This window comes from Lepisosteus oculatus, chromosome 25 (assembly GCF_040954835.1).
Source record: "Lepisosteus oculatus isolate fLepOcu1 chromosome 25, fLepOcu1.hap2, whole genome shotgun sequence".
Taxonomy (NCBI): Eukaryota; Metazoa; Chordata; class Actinopteri; order Semionotiformes; family Lepisosteidae; genus Lepisosteus; species Lepisosteus oculatus.
Window position 1 is genome coordinate 6,935,746 of NC_090720.1, and position 20,355 is coordinate 6,956,100.

The 20,355-nt window shown below is 38.6% G+C and overlaps 1 protein-coding gene across 1 annotated transcript in view; it reads right to left on the minus strand.

Moving 5' to 3' along the window:
• LOC102698455 (rap1 GTPase-activating protein 1) overlaps positions 1-18,163 on the minus strand; it is a 183,947-nt gene extending 165,784 nt beyond the window's left edge. Inside the window, exon 1 of the mRNA XM_015336964.2 lies at positions 17,869-18,163. The gene's annotated coding sequence lies outside the window, so the exon portion shown is untranslated. The remainder of the gene's footprint in view (positions 1-17,868) is intronic.
• Between the last annotated feature and the right edge of the window lie 2,192 nt (positions 18,164-20,355).

Genomic DNA, 20,355 nt, shown 5'->3' on the forward strand with positions numbered 1-20,355 from the left:
AGAATACTAGCATGTATATGTATTACATAAGCATAATTCTGTTTTTAACAAAGACTAGGGGTAAACGTTGCAAATGCTAAAGAATGAGGGGTAAAAGTCATGAACCCCAAAATGTAAGCCAATGTAAGTTATCTGCATTTGGCAATAAATTAAGAATTTCTCAATTTAAACTTATTCAGATACTGTAGGTAACAAAACAAGATGGTCATCATCACATTTGTGAAATCAGACATGAAAATGAATTATGAGAATCTAAGGTCTTGTGAAGGTTAGATAATGGTTATCAAAGCACGATGGGAAATCAGTTAAGAAGGTATTAATCTCTTTCTGGGACACAGTTTAAAGTTGAGAATTCAAGTCCAGAAGGGGTTTGGTATAGCTGTACAATGTCCTAGTTCAATCACAGCTGATAGATTGCACTTACGTCTTGTCATGATGTTATTAAAGGAATATAAATGTCTCATTGAAGGTTAACAGAAGGGCAATTAGATTTACGGCAGAGTTTAAGAGCATGAGTTATGCTGACAGATGGAAAGCAAGAAACCAGGTTTAGTCTGCAAAACCTGGTTTGGAAGAGACTGAATTAGGTCTTCATAATATTCAATGGAAAGATAATCAAACCGCCTACTGTATTTCAACATTAGTGCACACACGGCTTTAGACTACAACTTACAGTTGGTTTCCACCTTGCAGGTTCCTTAGACAAACAAATGTTTTGGATGATGGAGAGCTCTCACACAGAATATTAGCTATACTTCCACTTTGGTGTCTATTATTGTCCAGCCAGCCAGATACAACTACCTCTAAAACGTTAAAGGCAGAGTCCTGCAAGTGACACAGTATTCCCTTGATATGAGTAAAGATTAAAAAAAATATTATTTCACAATTATAATTATGCTCCAGAAGGAATTAAATCAAACAAATGAAAAAGGATATTGACATCAATAAATAGGGAGATTTGTGTCCCTAAAATTTTGGGATAATGTGCTTAATATCTCTGGAAGCTTTGGACCACAACATCTTTACATAAAATGAGTTAAGAGCCAGCTCCTCTTATACAGTGCACAGCATGTGAAAGCAATTCAGTTTTAGTTCTGCCTCAAAAATATAGTATTTTTTATGTAACACTATTCATTCCAAAGCACTTTTTAAAGTCAGAAAGGAACCCACATAATTAACAGTGATACGTGACACGATGCACAAGCCATTACTGCACACCAAATAAAATCAATGGAGAGGTAAGAAACTACTTCAGCAGCTCAATGAGGAGGAACTTTAGAAAGGGCAGACTGAGCAAGCCAAAAGTAAAATCTAGCCAGGACACCAGGGCTAATGCCCAAACTCTTACAAATGGTACCTAGGCTCATGCTAACCAAGAAGTCAGGACCTCCGTTTGCTGTCTAATTTGAAGGATGCCACCTCCTGCAGCAGAACATCTTTGATCACCATGTAGACTGTAAATTTCGAAAAGTCTGGTATAGAGAGCAGAACTCCACCTATTGTTTCCAGCTACAGTACCTGGTTTTCCATAGAGGTCTCCCATCCCTGTGATGACCAGATCGAGTCACGCTTAATAACTTAAAAGAGATCCGGATTTTACAGCAAAAATTACTTCAGAAATATCAAGTTACCTCTTGGACCACTTAGGAGCCGTGGTAACTCAGGCAGCAGGGGCCTCTAGCTCCTGACTGGAAGGTCCCGGGTTCAATCCCAGGCAGGGGGCAGGCGATGTAGCCTGCTCCAATTCCTTCTAGACAGGTCCACTCAGTCGGCTTTCCAAGTGAGAACCGGGGGTTAATCCTTCTGGGGGTAACAGGCCAGCCTGAGCATGATGCTGACCCCATCCCCTCCACCTCCAGTGTCGGTTGGTAGAGAAAAATGGGGACCCCTGCCCCCCATTCCCCATGGGTCTTTATGGCCCGAAAAGGGGACCTAACCTACCTATTTAGATCACTTTATATGATACGTATAGAAAAATCATAATGCCCTGTTCTTTTTCATTACAGCACTGCAAGTTAATTTAGAACAATTCTCTCATGAAAGGTACTATGGGGAATAGTAATTAAAGTATGAAATTACCTGCATGTAAAAGATCTTTGAATTTACAGATGGCTATAGGAATTTTAATAATTCATGAATGTGCTGTATTCTTGAAAGAATCTGTAGCTTCTATAAATCATACAACTTGGAATCTATAAAATTCAAGTGAAAATCTCTGCATCCATTTAAAAAAAAAAGAAATCACATACTGCACTGTAAAATGATCTTCTATAAAGGGAAGACACGTTTAGATTCATGCTGTCTGACAAGAGCAACTTAAAACATTAATATTTTAACTCATGTCTATAATGTTTTATAAGCGACTGGTTTATATAAGACAGTATGAGAAGTTGTTAAAGTACAACTAATGACAGGTCTATTTACCTGATGTATTGATCAATGGCTGTTAAATAACAGCACATAAATAAAAAGGACTGTAAGACTGTTATGAAAATAGCACATCTTAGAGGTCTTATCATCAATTTTTTTTTCTAGTTGGATAAGTTCACTGAAAAGGTGAACTTATGCAACTGAATACTACTGTTTATGCTTCATAATATGTTAAAATTCCATATAATAAACAAGGAAAAGATTTAGACAATGTTTCTGGACCAAACTACTGAGATCCCACCCCAGTGCTGATCTGGATATTACTCATATAAAAGATAGTGAATATTGACATACAGTATATCACATTTACAGTATATACATGGTAGGTACATGGATTTTAAAAAACGAATCCTATAAAAGTCATATTAAACATTTTGCTTATAGCCATGTAACAGTTATGATTAGAATGTACAGTATGGAGTATGACAAATGTTTTTTTCTAGTTTAACTTCATGGTAAATTACAACAAAATTCATGGATATGTACAAAAGTTAAGGAGTTCCAGATGTAACAATTTTTAAACTTGTATAGCTGTGGTGTTGCTACACTAGGGATTTAAAGAAAGTAGAATTTTCCATTTCACATACAGTACGTACTGCAAACCTGCTTAACAGTTCTTTTATTATAGCACTAATATGAAAGCGTACAATGTTAAAAAATCTTTAAAAAATGCTCAAGAATCCATGACCTATCCAATGTCATCATTACCAGTACAAACAGTGAAGAGAACTTAAGTCACCTCAATACTGCATTTTCATTAAAAAACCTGGGCTACAATGCATACCACGAGATAACACTATTTGATTAAAGATTACACTCAATCCGGTCAAATACGGTAAACTAATCCTTGATGCATTATTACTATCGGGTAGTAAGGCGAGACCTGAAAACAGTGTTTTCTCATTCCCATTGCACTCTGCGATCCAGGAGCAGCTAAATCCCTCTGAAATATACCCCAGCTCTTTGAGCAGGACCCAGAACACAATCAATGTTTTTTTCCACCGCAGAGTACAAGGCATTATCCTGAAGCTGATGAGCTCAAGAAAAGAAAACAAGGCATCCCACTGTTTCCATTTCAATATAGCTTTAAGCATCTGTCTGAAATGAAAAAAAGGTCAGCTTTTTGAAGGAGAAATGACTCAGACTGTACATGAAAAGAGACCATGATTCAACATACAGGTTGGAAAAGAGATAAAATATTTAAAGAAATAAACTGGTAGAACAACACGTTGAGTGGTTAAAAAATACAGACAGGGCACCTAAAAAAAACAGCAAAAGAAAAAGTGGGCAAGGCTGTGACTACAGCTGTGGACCTGACACAGCTAAATGTGGCACTGTTATTACCTCTACCATTGTGTACAATGCTTATTAAACAGAAGGCAGCTCAAGCAAAACGTTCACATGCATCTACCATTTATCATATCTTAACCAATACATGTACAGAAACAAAATCGCTAAAAATAATTTCGGATTTTGTCCCCCAGACCTGGACAATACTAGGTCCAGGGAGGAATTAGGTAAGAATTCAAAATTCCTAATTAACAAAATTAAATTAACCTGTTAAAATAAAGACCCTTTTTAATTTTTCAAGATAGCAAAGTCAGTGCACATCCAGACATTCAATATTTCCTACCAGCCCCAAGAAAACATTGACTCCCTAATGCTCTAGGAGCATTTAGAGTTGAATAAAGCATCACGCAGCCTAAAGATCAAGAGAGATTCTGTCAATCAGCAGCTCATCTGTCCACCTTTCAGCAGTAAGACAGGAATACAAATGACAAACTAGGACCAGCTCAGACTTCACTTTGTTGGGAAAATGAGGGTGCATTGCTCTTCCACAGAGAAACCTGCCAGCAGGAACATCAATTGTGGCTCAGCAGTATATAATAAGTTCAGAATGGAAGCACAGAATGTTACATTTACAGATCTGTACTTATAACTTAAACTTCAATTAGCAAGACATTACTGATCCATCTAATTTCAAAGCTACCCCAGCATGCCTTTCCAGATTATCATTATTATGCCATATGCTTTTCCAGATTATCAAAAACATAGCAGGCAAACTATATTTTTTGATAGGATGCTAAGGGGGACATCTATCAAAAATTTAACTTTTTCCCCATGATCATCACAGTTCAGTATGTACAGTATGTCAAAGAAAAATGTCCAATTAGCATTACATTATTTTAAAAATCAAGCAAAGCAAAACTATGAAAAACATGATTTTGATCTCATGTCCAATCACTAGCTCAACGTCTATCCTGGAACACGACCATTTAATCACAATTTGAACCTGGGTTACTTACCAAGTTCTAATATTTCCAAAGCATCTGAACGAACAACTACAGTAGTTTTTGGAAACGTATTTGTGCCTTGGTCATTTCAGAATTTCAGGAGCATTGCAACAACATTGATTACAAATATCCCTATTGAACCAACTGCTGTTGTATATTTACAATAGCTGAAACCTTTCAGGGCTGGGTGGGGCTACAATATGTCAACAGCAATTGGTGACATGCTGGGAAATTCTGAGGACACAATGTTGTCACTTAGAGCTGTACCACTCTTCCATTTGTTACCAGCTCTGCTGTAGCCACTGTGGGACAGTCAGAAAACAGTATCAGCGATGTATAATAATTTGGATTTCAAAATTTTAACCAGAGAGAAAAGAACCCTGCAAATAAATGCTATCATTAAAAATAATATTCAAACATAATTCCCACATAAAATCGGTTTAATTGCTGAATAAAAATACTGTTAGCATTCATTCTGTAATCGATTTACTGACAAATATGCCAAAAAGGCAATTAATTGTACTGTAGAACAACAGGAAATCTTGCTGTGAGGATGATCATTTTAAAGACCCAAGGATAAATTACATGCCGCCCCATTTTCAAATTATTAAACACAAATTATTAAAAAATCTGAAAAAACAATATGAGGAGTGAGTTGCTAAATTGTCTCCCTTATTGAAATTCAACAGGCATCATTGAGAGGCTAGTAAACATAAATGCTAAAAAGCCATCATTGGTAAATTGTCATGTCATACTGTAGCTGACAGGTTTATAGACGGTTAAACTCTCTAGACTAAATTATATTCATGGAAAAATAGAAATAAAACTAAAAACCCTTTTTTTTCATTTATTCAAACGTGCTTCATTTTACCCTTTAACTGGGTCATGTGTTAGCTCGTACCCATAAAAAGCCTTGTCCATGGAAATTATTGGATATAAACGTGCACAATTTTGACAACCTTTGATAAGTATGAGGTTTCCTAATTACAATGCTACATAAACATGCATTTTATTTTTCAGAGGGGTCAGTAAATCTTTAAAACTACAAAAAAGAGTTGAAGGATCAATGCAATCTTTAACCATGAACAACTTAATGCGCTACACCTTACTGTGGAGCCTGAGACCCATTGCAGGATTCTCACAGAGCCAATTTAATAGTCAGGGAGGAGGAGAGCTTGAGGCACCCAAGTAATGGGAATTAGCAGATATATTCAGGCCTATGCAACTGTATCCATCTGTCAGATTTCCTCAGATCACAGGGACGGAAAGAGAAGCACTGACATAGGACGCCAAGCTATAGAGGCTTCTGTATCGGCTGAGGAGCTGTCTTTCCTCTGATGTCGAACTCATCTGTGATTATAAGTCACAAAGCCCATGAAACATTTTCATCTGCTGCACCACTGATGCTGGGGTCAGCTTCCACAGAAATGCAGAAATGTGTCAAGGACATTTCACTACAGACAGGATGATGTACCACACCGATTCCTGCCCACAATGTTTTACCTAGTCAACAACTAAGAGAGGAGAGCCGACGTTCAGATTTAGTCTTCACCAGATTCTTGTTGCACAAACATTTTAATAATAAAGTGCCTGTAACCTTCAACAGCAGCAGTTTCTACAGAAAGAGAAGCAGATCTACATTAGGACAGCAAAGCCCTAATGTCCTCCTGCATCTAGAGAAGAAAATTAGATTAACCGTGATATATATATATAAATGATACAGCATATAGGTGCAACAGAATTAACAATATATAAACATAATGGATAAAAAGTGGGGTTAATACACTGTGTTTAGAGAATTAAAAGCCATCTCCTCCAGGCATAGAAGCTTGTGTTCTGTCACTGAGAAACTTAAACTAATCCCTACCTTTGTCAGCATCTGTTCTCCTTAATAATACATGATGTTCTTTCATGGGGAGATTCAGTCCCAGCTCATGGTTCCTGCTGTCAGCTTTGCCTTATTCCCTTTTCCAAATAACAACAGCACACTTCCCATCCTACATCTTTACCAGCACGACGAATTAAAGCAGAGGGTTCAAGTAGGTCATGGAAAGGAACTGGGCCCATTTCTCCCAGAATTAACTGGCATTTCATCCTGCACAAATCATGCAGACTACACTGTATTCTGCTAGGATACCACTGACACCCAACATAGCTCATGTCTTTGGAGTGCTCCCCATTTCCTGTTCGTGAAAATATTGCTGTAGGAATGCAAGGCCACGCATTTCGAAAACTGGATCCCTATTTGTTCTAATAACCCAAACTTTATGTCTGATTGCAGCCTCTTGAATTCGGTTGGAATACTATGAAATACATTCATCTTAAATCAGTTTTTCCATGCAAGTAAAACAATTCTTAACAATAAACTTGTCCTAATTAATGAACTATCAATCCATTTTCTAAACACTTCTGCTTCATGGTTGCAGGGAGCCAGTGCCCATAAGGCAGGATACACCCTGGATGGGATGCCACTTCACTGCATGGCAGACACACAGACACAAGGAGAAACACATACTTACTCAAACAAGTGCCAATTTTCCCAGAAGCCAATCAACTTACCAGTATGTCTTTGGACTGTGGGAGAAACAGGAGCACCCGGAGGAACCTCACACAAACAGTAACATGCCCACCCAGTGATATGCTAATTTTTTAGGTGGAACACAATGAAGAGCAAGAAGAAAAGAGAAGAGGATAATGAGTTGCACTGAAGAACAGTGCCAGAAAGCACACAAAAGACTAAAAACCGCAGCCTACTCAGAAGGCTCTTTAAAAGAACCTTGCAATTGAACTGTAAATGAAAAGGCGATTTTTCAGCTCTCTGCTCCTATTCAGTGCCTTTCTACAAACAGACTGTGACAGCAAGGGTTATGCCAGTTACTGTAATCGCACACATTTCCTGTATCTTTAAAGCAGCCTGGCAGGGGTACTGCCTGGAGAGTACCACCTCATGCTTCTGAAATGCACCTCATAACTGAGCGGCATGCCACTGTACATAAGTCTCAGCTTTAATGCTTTTGTCTTATTATTTCTGTTAGTGTTTGGGGGAAAAGGGGTATTAAAAACATTCGTACCGACATTTCCACAAGCCACAAATAAAATAAACATATTTCAAATTGTGGAACTAGTAAAACAGTATATATTTTTAAGGAATCAATTGATTATTTATTAACATCATTAATGGAAATCAATGCAAGTGTGCCTTCTCATTCCTGCACCGACTCATGTTTCTTGAATCTATACATTTTAATTGAAATGAGCACTCTGATTTCAGCATAGGATTCTAGCTGGCCAGAAATTTTCATTTTTCAATTTATTTGTTCAAATTGTGTTTTTTATCAACAACATATTAGAAGAGTGCTGAGGTTGTCAAGATAAAATAGCTCAGTTGTGCATGCTTTTTTCCACAGTGCATCTTAGTCAACAATGAATTTCTGAGAATATGTTTATGAAAATAATTAAGGATTTTCATTTCTTAAAAGCTCATAAGGATATTTTTGGAACATATACAGCTGAAAATGACAGCTGTAGATGACAGAATGTAACAGTTCGTATCTGAGGATATAATCATGACTGAATTTTCTGCATTTACAGTGTATAGTTCTTTTCCTGTTAAGTGTCTTTTGCCAGTTTTTCCCAGTTAAAAACACTAAAACTCTAATTGCAAAACAAGATCCAAGCTGCTTTTTACTGACCATCACTGTCACTAAGGGGTTTGCCTCCTCAATCTCTCAAGTGCAGTTTAATGGTGACGTTGATCACTAATCCCAAAGCCTGTTTAACTGCATTTCCGTCCTGCAGTTCACAAATTGACATAAGTATAATGCTGTTGTGCATTTATTTTTGCCAGCTGCTGAATGAGAGAGATGTCGGCCTAATATTCAGTCCAACAGAAGAGATGCATGTAGAGTATAATAATCACAACTATGATACTTAAGATAATAATAGATAAAATGATAAAAAAACACATCATGCATTGAGAGGACAATGGATACATTTTGCTAATTTGGCTAACTGCTCATTATAACATCACTTTATTAACCCTTTACAATTTCTTGCATTAGGAATTATCTTTTCACATACCCCAGCTTGCTCTCCATGAGACACACAGACAGGGAGAGAAGCTTGGGGTCAGAGCGCAGGGTCTGCCATTGTACAGCGCCCCTGGAGCAGTTGGGGTTAAGGGCCTTGCTCAGGGGCCCAACGGAGTAGGATTCCTCTGCCGGCCGCAGGATACGAACCAGCAACCTTCCAGCCACAGGCGCAGATGCTTAGCCACAGAGCCACCGCTCCGCCCCAAATTATATTTTAGGGTGAGGCATATCATTGTGAAATAAACACTGAAAATTTCAAACATTTCACAAGGCCATAATTGACGTGATAATGATTATAAGGTGGTTTGGGCATTTTGTAAGGATGCCCCCGCAGTCGGCTTCTGGTGAAGCCGTTACGGGCAGGTCCCGCTGGGCGGAGACCCCATGACAGACCCCGGTCACACTAGAGGGATTATACAGTATCTCTGGGCTGGCTTGGGAGCGTCTGGAATCTGTTGCTGGAGACAGGGATGTCTGGGCCTGCTGCAACCACGACCCTCACCAGGAAAAGCGGAGTGAAGATGGGTGGATGGATGATTAACATTCTGCCCAGCTCAGGTTATTACTCTGAGCTGCTCAGGAGCAGACAAAAGATTTGAAAAGCAGATGCTATTTTTCCAATCAAAGTATGATAGTTCTTGGGATATACAAATTACTTTGAAAACTTTAATCTAGGTCTGTGATTTATTGATTTAATCTAGAGCAGTTTGTGATTGCACAGAACACTCACAAGCTTTGATTGACTTATTAAACTGTAGTTTCACACGTTCATTCAACGCCTGAGCTAAAAAAAGGCCTGTAGGCAAAGAATCAACAAAATGGTCAAACACTGAAGAGAAAATATGCAATTTTAGTTGCATAATAAATGTTGGTTAATCACAATACAACCCTGAATCATGCCTGTGTTGTGGAGTTATAGGAAAAGGATGGAGGTTTGGGGGAAAAAAGTCACCCATTTAGAAAGATTTAAAGAGGACCAGAAGAGCAATCTGCTGTTCCTAACTGGCCAATAACACACGGAAAAGAATTTCTTAGTTGTTGCTTGCCTGTTACTTCAGAACTTTCTGTGGATATACAAAACAAGCTACAAGATGGCCCGGTATCACTTGTGCTGCTATAGGCCCAAAAGATTAACCAGTCAAATGTTTTAATTACGCAGTGTATCACAATGTTAAGAGCACAGTAGAAGAACTGTAATGAGAGACAACAGGATCAGCAACACAGAGTTTAACACTGAAGGAACCTGCAGTTGTAAAAAAAAACACAGCTAAAGCATAAAAGCCAAAAACAATATTATAACAGCAGAAGCAAAAGTTCTTTTTCATCAATATTGTATTGCACAGTGTCAAATGTCAATCTCAAATCATAACAACTATCTTTACATTATACAATGACCAAATTTGTAATTCTAGCATAATATTTTAGTATTAATGGAATTTATTCTTAACCAGTAAGAAGATTAGCCATTACCATGAGCCAAATGCACACAAATTCCTATGTCACATTTATGAGCTTCTTCATAAAGTAACAGTACATTCCCACAATGTTTTATGAGCTATTTCGTTTTCCATAACTCTCATGTGCAGCATGACAAAAATTTCCAATTCTGTTAAAAGAAAAAGACTGATTAAAAACCTCTACATCTGCCCTTTCTGCGAGGCAGTGCATTCCAGATCCAGAAATTAATCAGTTGCTACCAAATACCACAAAGCACAATAATCACAAGTAATTAAACCTTACTTTTTGACTGTAATTAGTACTATTTTGTATTAAAGCCATAAAAAGCATTTAAAATAATCGTGACCAGTCAGAGGGCTAAAGTATTAATATACTCCATAGGTTTCATAAACATTAGTAAACTATGCAATACAAAAAAAGTTAAAATCCATGTTTTTTTCTGCTCCAAAATATGGTACATTTTTTCACTAGAGGTCATGGGCAGCTTCTTGTCTTGATGCTATCACCCAGGAGCTGAGGTCCCAGTGGAACATAAAGGCAGTGGCCTATGTTGTTACTGGGAAGCCAGTGTCTCCAGGGTATGGGAGGGGGAGTTATTGTTCTGGCAGAAGAACACATTGTAAATAAAGACACAGCCAGTTCTGGGCTCTGGGGCAGTGACAAGGAATTATAAACTTGTCAGATCGAATCTTCCTCCTGTTGGGAGAAGCTCTCCATCAGTCTCAGGGCTGCAAGGGCCACTGTAATGAATCCGCAATTGCACAGTGGAGGGGACCTACTCTCATAAAACAGCAAACCAAAAGTGACACCCAAAATAAAATGTGTTATTGCTTTTTATCTTTATAATGAAGACCCACAGAGATTATAATTTTTTTCATTACAGGTGTATTGTTTTTGATCACGTTCAAATGCAATAAGGCTGAATATAACAACCTGAAATATTCCTGGAAACGACAACATTACTCTTCTGCTTGCAGTTACCGATTTAAGCAAAAACAAAATAGCTGCAGGACTTGAGATCAATTAGCTGGTTGTGTCCAGATAGGTATCAGTTCTTTCCTTGTGTAAAAGTGGGAATATATGCCAATAACAGATGCTACAGGGACTATGGGAGAACAAGTGGAACTAATTAGCGTTTGCCGAGACACATAAGATATTAAAATCAAACCTCTCATAATAATTCTTCCCTAGACTTCACACATCAACTATTAAAACCATATAATGTGTGGCATTTACAGGGGTGGGAACATTTATATGCATCTCTTCCATAGAACTGAAAATCACTCTCCATTCAGTCAGGCCCTACAATGATAAGACTATGGTTGGGAAATGTTTCAGGCTGAAAAGAAATTCTGCAAAGAAGAAACAATCAATTGTGATCAAGGCTCCAAATCCCATCTGTTATATACAGCTGGTTAATATTGTATTTTTTGTTGCATCAATACATATTTATATGAACGTGCAACTTTCAAAACCTGAAATGGATCGATCTGGCATGGAACGGACATCTTCATTGATTCCATCTGGCCTCTAATCTGCCCAATGATAGGAAGTGTGATGAACCACTATATTTTCATACAGTAAGTGTCAGTGCAATTGATGAAACCCAAATGCTCTGCTGTTTAAAAAAAGCCGTATCCCCACCAATGCAACATCCTGATGGAATGAGACACTGCCAGGATTACCACTAAGACATGAAACCAATATTCAGCACATTTTCTCTTAACATTTCACAAACAAAAATAAATGTTCAAGGCTAGACCTTGTATGTCTCCCCTTGTCTTGAAGGATTAAGGTATACGCTTACAGTTTTCATAGTCCTGTGGTGATCTGGTTTTCAATTTGATATATCCCTCTTCCCTCTAAAAAGTCTACTTTTAAAGTATTTATTAATAAATTGAAGTAACTGTAGACTGAAGGTTATAGTTAAGGTCATGGCTACACAGTTACAGTAAAAGTTAGTGGTCCTATTGAAACAAATGTATTATGAAAGCTGTGCATTGTGGAGCCAAGTGGGGAAATTATTCTCCTAAAACATGACAATACACATTAGAGTGTGCTGTAGTGGTTCATGCAGATTAACATATAGGATTCTGCTAGGAAGGACACACCAGGTTTCATGATATACTAAGCTACTGTACAGTACCTGAAAAACCCAACTAACTTCAAAAGCACCTTGTATATAATTTCACCCTATACCACACTATGAGGACTTAAAAATAGCACAAACTAACATAAAGCTACAACAACTCAAACATGCATTGTAATTCTAAATGAAATATTTCTAGTCTGTCATTTTCCTTTAGTCAGACATATGGTGAAGAACACTCTTTTTTCATTGCACTAGTGCATTAGTATTCCCACCGAAACATGCACACAAGAGCAATATCAAAGGAAGAAACGGGTAACAAAACCCCAGGAGCATTTTCTGAAGAAGAAAAAAAGATAATGGACGGGTGTTTCTAGGTGGCTCAGCCAGTGAAGGCGTTCATGTGGAGTGTAGGGTTGAGCCCCAAGGCCCAGATGTTTCTAGTTTGAAGTCCTATTGTATCACTAACCCACTCTTACCCAGATTCTCCCAGCAGCAGCACTCTGCTGACAGAACTCCACCAGGGTAGGGGTGGGACTTAGTCAGTCCAGGTCTCTTTCAGCTCTGGAACAGGCACTCCTGCATCTTGACACTGACAGGCACCTTCAGGCTTTACAGTAATGTCAGTAAGAGATGCACAGTGTTTCCAATTGGTGATTACTCTGGTGTCAGGAAATGTATAGCTTTTCAGAGTGTCTACAGACAAATGACTCTGACAGGTCAGAGGAGCAAAAACGCCCAGCCCCCTCCACTCTGCTACAGAAACAATTTGTTGCCATGAGATTGAGTCTGAACATTCTTAAATCTTTAAGTCTAGAAAACGAAACATTTGCCTGATGCGCTTTGTTTTCTTCATAACATGTCGTGTAGCGACTTGCCAGAATTCAGAGGATTTTAATACACATTTTCTTGTAAAACTATATTTAGGGTGTAGCATATTCGAAAGCAGCAACCAGTGTGCAATCTGGACAGCAAGTACTGTAGTATGATGACAGTATCAGGAGGTGAGGAGGACTGGGGGATATTCATTAAGGCAAGATCATCAAACACAACAAATGTATGAGACTGTCAGGCAATTGCTGGAAGCTCTTTAATAGTTGGGCTTTAAATCTCCTACTACCTGAACTCTATGGCCAGAAATACAGGTTCTTTAGGAAAATACAGACCTACAAAGTGGGTTGCATCCAGGAAAGTTGGACAGAAAAACGAAGAAAGAAACAGGGGTACTGAAAAAGTCTTTATATCTGAATGTACAGTATGAAATAAATTAAGCAAGAGAGAGGTAAATGTCTTTATTTAATGTGTTCCAGAAGTGATTACTGCAGGGGCTCATGATGTGAATATTGCATTCAGTAAGATAATCTACATAGATAAGAAGGATGGACCCTTTTCTTCTGAGACAATCCAGGAAAATATTTAAAAAACATAAAAATGAAGCTTCATATTCCCAGATAACTGGGGAAAGGATAAAAACTGTGTGTCATGAGAAAATAAGCCTATGACTAGCCAAAGATCACACGTTCCTGCTTGTCTTGGAATCCTCTTGTGATAAGCCCAGAAAACTGTTCAATTGTTAAAAAAATGAGGAAAAAACATCAAACTGTCTTCACCTCAAAGGTGTGCAGATTTCTGAAAAAATTCCACTGTAGAGATGAGCAGGATATCAATAATACATCAAAGAACTGAGCACACAAAGCAGAGTTTATTAACACCTGGTTTGAAAGGCATCACAGCTAACTACCAGACTTCAGGCTCCACTAGTCACTGCTAGCAGAGTAGACTCAGGCAGAGAAAAGAAACAACCCAATTTCATTTCACCCAACTCAGTACAATTCAATTAATGTTAACTGCCAGGTACAGTATACTGTAGCACGAGTTTAGTAATGCAGCACATGAAAAGTATAATTTGCTAGAGTTTGCTTCATTGTAATACTGTAGCTGAAAAAAGAAACATCAACAAAGATCCAATTTAATTTGTATAGCACTTAATGACTCAAATATCACAAGGGTAAGGAGATGCAACTAGTTTATGGAATGAGGTTACAACCTTATAAAAAAAGATGTATTATTTTAAAATACTGTACAGTATATTATTTTCATATACAGTATACAGTAGAGTAGCTACAATGAAAATAAATGTTTAAATGTATACAGTCAGAATGCAGTCATGTTTTAATTATTCTTGTAAAGACTTCCACCTCCTGAAAATTGCACTGCCATTAGTACAGGTAGTACCAGACTAGTAAATCTAATAAACTAAAAAAAAGATTAGCTGCATGCTCTGACTTCCTCAGGTCTTACTTTCCTGATATATTCGGTGCAATAATCTGTCACTGTTTGCTTTGACTAATGTTTACAGTATTATTTAAATACTTTCTGCATTGACTCAATCACAAAATCATCCCACAGGCAGTTTTGCAGTCAGATTACAGCACTGCATAGTTTACTGTACATCTTTCATCCATCCATCCGTTTTTGACCTGTACATCCAATTCAAGGTCACAGGGGAGTCAGTGTCACGAACCGCCCTTTTTCCTATTTATACCCTCTCACTCCTCTCAGTCCTCGCTCACTGTTGAGATCGACTTGAGCCTTTCTCTTGTGAGCATTCAGTACCTTACTCACCTGACTTCTGGATTCCGACCCTGTTTTGTCTCCAGCTTCGTCTTCATTTCTGTCTAGCGGCTATTGGATTTGGATACCTTTCTGACCTGACTTCTGGATACCCCATCCAGCTCTGTCTCCGGCTTCATCTTCGTCTTCGTCTCTGTCTAGCGGCTATTGGATTTGGATACCTTTCTGACCTGATTTCTGGATACATGACCCTGCTCTGTCACCGGCTTCGACTTCGTCTCAGTCTAGCGTCTTTTGGATTTGTTTACTCTCGACCAGACTCTCCGAAACCCAACCAAGCCTGTCTACCCCGACCTCGTATACTGCCTTTTGCTCCTAGGATTTTGGACACCTACTGTACTCTCAGCAACGCAATAGGGTCCAATCACCTTTTCCCACAAGTCCCTAGTGACTTTACTGACAGTCAGAGTCTAACCCAGCAAGCAACAGGAGCAAGGCAGGGTACACAATGGATGCTAGTCCATTGCAGAGCCCATACAAACATGCACACATCCAAGAAACCAATTAACCTAACAGTACGTCTTTGAAACATGGGAGGAAAGTGGAGCACCTGGAGGAAACCCAGGTGAACACATGGAGAACATACAAACTCCACACAGATTGCACTCCAGGTCAGGATTTAAACCCAGGGCCCCAGTGCTGCAAGTCAGCTATGCTAACCACTCATCCCCCAAGCTGCCCTGTACATGTTTCAGATCAATAAAATGAACAGCATACTAAAAGCTGGTTTTCAGGACAGCCTGATTCACATACAAAAATATATATTTTTTGGTTTCAGAAACAAGCATTGAAAATCTAAACATACAATCACATATGCAGTGGCTAAGTGAAGCTCACATTAAGATACAGGTAGATAAGGCATATGGCATGGAATAGCTCCATGCAAAGCTACTGTATCTCTCAACTTTCAGCACCCCCGAGACGGACAGTCTTTAGCTTCAGAAGTTACCAAAAATTGCAAAATATTGTAATTGTTCCCAGAGCATGCTTTTCAGTTTATGTCATTCAAAATTACTGGCAAAAACAGGCTCTCTCACTGTCTAAATATGGTATGATACAATCAAAACATACAGCATACCGTACATCCATTCTACTGAAAGTTAATACAGCAAGCAAAAAGCATGCACTTTGAAAACACAGCAGATCAGAAGACCTGGATTTTATATGCATACAACACAAAAAGTATCTCGCACAATCAATTCTCAGTGGTATGGCTCATATATAACTGCCTGGGCAAATTGGAGTGGCGTGTTTCATTTTACAGTACATATCCTCTCATCTATAAAGAGGAAGACTGTTCATATCTATTAGGAACAAGCTTGTGTGCTAATCCTGAGTGTTCATTAATACACTGGATTTGTATTACCTTGCCACTATGTGCCACACAACATTACATTACACTGTAAAGCAACTGGTACCGTACATGACAGTGCTGAATATTTAAAACCATTTTCAACTGCTTAGACGTCTTCATCTTTATGCCAGGATAATTGTGAAAAAACCACGCAAACTTATACAGTACTGTATATGTTCATACAGTACATATACAGGACTATGACTAGTGACGAAGTGGAGGATGCTACGGTACTTTAGGTATGCTCAACATTCAAGGCAGAATGGAAAAATCCAGATAATTAAGAAACAACTCATAATGAGTAAATATTCACACCCACAAAAATCGAACTTATATTCATCTGCAAACTATAAAATTGTCAGACATTCATGGTCTTACTTGCATTCAGCAACTCATCTGTTCAGTTGCAAAAATTATTTTTTAGAACAGTATTTTAACAGGATTTGAATTGTATTCATTTGTTTCAAGGAATTTGCTCAGCTGCGACATCAGCATGACAAACCATAGTCTTACCCAGGCAGGGCAAGGAAAATTGAGAAGATTCAGATAAATCATTAAAAGGTAATATTTCAGGAAACAAGTAATCATTAGTATTGTAGTACCAGCCCTCATCATGATCATCAATAATAATGATATTATTACAGCCGCTATGCTGTTGTCCTTATTCCAACATTATTATTACCACTCCTTTACTTACACCTTAAGGATTTGTTCCCTAGTGTACAGCACTAAATTAACTACAGTAGGAGAGACAGCATAAAACTGTTTAAATAATAAAACCCGTTGTCCAGAGCTGACGCATCCCGAGCAAGAAAGAAGCAGACGGTGGCTCTTTGTTAGAAAAAAAGGGAATGAAACTCATTCCGTCACTGATCTTGAAGAAACGAAAAACAGGATATATTTTTAAAAGTCACATGTAGTTTTATTATTATTATTATTATTATTATTATTATTATTATTATTATTATTATTATTAATAATAATAATAATAATAATAATAATAATAATAGCCAAACATCATTTGACAGTTTAATTCTTACAGTCTGGTCTCAGCTTGATAAAACATGGGTTTAATTGATGATTCTATTTCCCCAAGAACTGACATCTCATGAAGTTCAAAGTCCCATTTAGCTCCGCATCACAAGCATTCATAAGAATTGGATCTTAACCGTTTAAAAGCACCTTTACAAATAAGAATCGTCAGCGAACTCCGCGGGTTTCTGGATCTGTAACTGCGCTGCTTTATCATCATTGCTAAGTCTTACTCGTCCGCTCTGTAGCAATTCGGGCACACCGCCGCCACTCCTACTATACAGGGAATTTGATTAGCAGCACCTGTGGTGACGAAAATCCGAGAATGACAGCTTTGTGCACAAAACCTCATTCCGAAATACGGTATAGAAGGAATATTCTATGCGTTTTGACCGCTAGCACCTTGCAGACCATACATTACACTGTATGCGTGTATATACACGACATGTTTGATATATTTGATTTGTTTTGAGGTAGATATCTTACCAGCAATAACTGGCCGTCTCGTAGTCTGTTGATGCAGAAAGTCCCGTGAAGCTAGGCGTGCTCTTCTTAGCGACGGTACAGGTGAACTCAGGAGGTACAGGAGCAGGCAGTCCGGGGGACGAACACCTAACGGGAAGATAAAGTTGCAACCAAAAACTAAATGCAGCAGTGCCCTTTTATTTTCTGGCTCTACTAATAAAAAGACAGGGAAAAGCTAAGAGAGATGCTCTGCCGCTCTGGGCTCTCCGCTGCGCATCCAGCAGGCTGCTTTCTCTCGCGGTCTCGCTTCTGATGTGTAAAAAGGCATTGCCGTGTGTCACGTGACGCGTCCCGGTGCACGGCTCGCTGCGCTCCACCACGAACACCGCTGCGAGGACAACTTCCACTTACAAATGACCAGCGAGGTCCCAAACTCACCGTGCTCACAAGACACCCAGACAGGGACGTCCGATAATTGGTTACTTTTAATATTACTGGTTTTTTTTTTACCCCACCAACGTTCATCTTGTCTGGGGGTGATTTCATTGAGAGACCTTCGCTGTAAAAATCAAAATTTTTAAAAAGCTTTTCTCATTGGATTTACTGTAATACGCTACATTGCAGTCTAAGGTGCCCATAAAATGTGGTTTCATAACTGTGTAAAACAGATGATGGATGTGTGATAAATTCATTAGCAACTGAATTTTAAAATGCACATGGGTTACATTAATCACAACACCACACTACTGACTAGTTATTAATATTAACAAATGCTACTCAATGCCCTGAAATCTCTGGAAAATAACCACAACCAAGCACAAGGCAGCTCTGAAAGCGTAAGTTATTTCTGCTGTTTCTCTTTCTCTGTTTTTCTGTGCCATCAGGCCTTTCATTCTCCAGCTAGACTGTATAAAGACTGATACTGTTTATTGATTATTTCAAGAATTCAGCAGGCAATCCTTCTCCCCACTTGTAACAAATGTGGTGTGTATGGCCATGCTGTTGAAGCTGATAACCTGTTTGTTTTAAGAAACTGCTGGATAAGGATTCTTGGACCAATTAGCTACAAACTACCGAACGGGCGAGGGAGCATGAATGCCCTCTTCTCATTTGCAACCTTCCTTATGGTTCTTAAATCACAGTTCAGCTCCATAGCTTCAATAGGCATGCAACCAAAATGGACCAAAACCAAAAACTGATGAAGGTGCAGCCACACTGCCCTTTCACAGTTACTACTTTCATACCAGCCCAAACTGCCAGGTGGCAGATAACTGGTCAAGCAGCACGCTGCTGGGGGGCAGTGGGCAGCTCAGCAGCAATTGCTGGGAGCTGGTAATGGGATCAACGAGAGACTGGATGGCCCCTTAGCTGGTGCCAACACACCTCCAAGGCACAGAATTTGACATTAGGTACAGGCGCTCACTGGCTGACCTGTCAAGAAATTCCAGGCAGCCCCTCTTTCTCCGAATTCAGGGACACAGGGGTTGCAATGGTAAGACAAATGGCTAGACATTTTCACAGTCCAAATTGAGAGGGTATAAAACGGCAATGTGCAAGTACCATACACGGTGTTCAAATTAAATCTCAATATCATTTTAAATTAGTCTAAAAAAGCTGAAAAAGGCTTATACAAGAATGCAGCAGAATTTATTTGGTGCATTTTGCTGCATTTATCAAATAAACCACATGCTTTTGAAAATATAAAAATGCAATATGATATTATCACTGCAAATACAAAAATGCAATATTGTATCATGGCATCATTGATATTTATTCTCTTCTTTACAGGTAATATACTGTAGCTGACAGGTAATGTGGACTATGACAAGTAGCAGAAGCCACAAATACAAATCACCGCTCCTTTACAGGAGCATATACCTGTGTTTCAAACACCTGCACTCTCTCCCTGTCAAATGGACAGGATTTTCTGCCAGAAACACCTTGTTCTTAAGTTTCAGATGGGATCTTGCTGTGTTGTACATTTAATGAATCTATACCGCAGCCCTGTTAAAAGATTAAAGAGCTCCACTTAAACTGATCCACAGTAGGTCTGGTTTAGTGCTTCAGTTGCTACCACACACAAATTCAAAATCCTTTGATCAAATCTGTCACTAAATGAAAAAGAAGCATGTTGTATAGCTCAGCAGGCCAGACTGCAAACATTCAGACTGTCAGAATTACCCTCAGATTTTCAGGGAAGAATTCAAAAGTCTTAACTTTGTGTTATGTTGGATCTGTGTCAACAGCCTTTCCCTCTTTCTCCTCCACGAAATTCATTTCTTTAAAATAATGTCAGTTCTTAGTCCCTTGCAGTTCCAGCTAAACAGGGCTGTCATTTTATAGATAAGAAATCAGTTGTCTCTGTTTTACTCTGTCAATCTTCCTAAATCCTGCAGAGATTAATATCCCTCTGAATACTTTGCAATTGTATTGCAATTGTACAACCTGTGGAATTCTAAATGCATTAAGGTTGTGTATCACCTGACCAAGTATCTGGACAAATATACA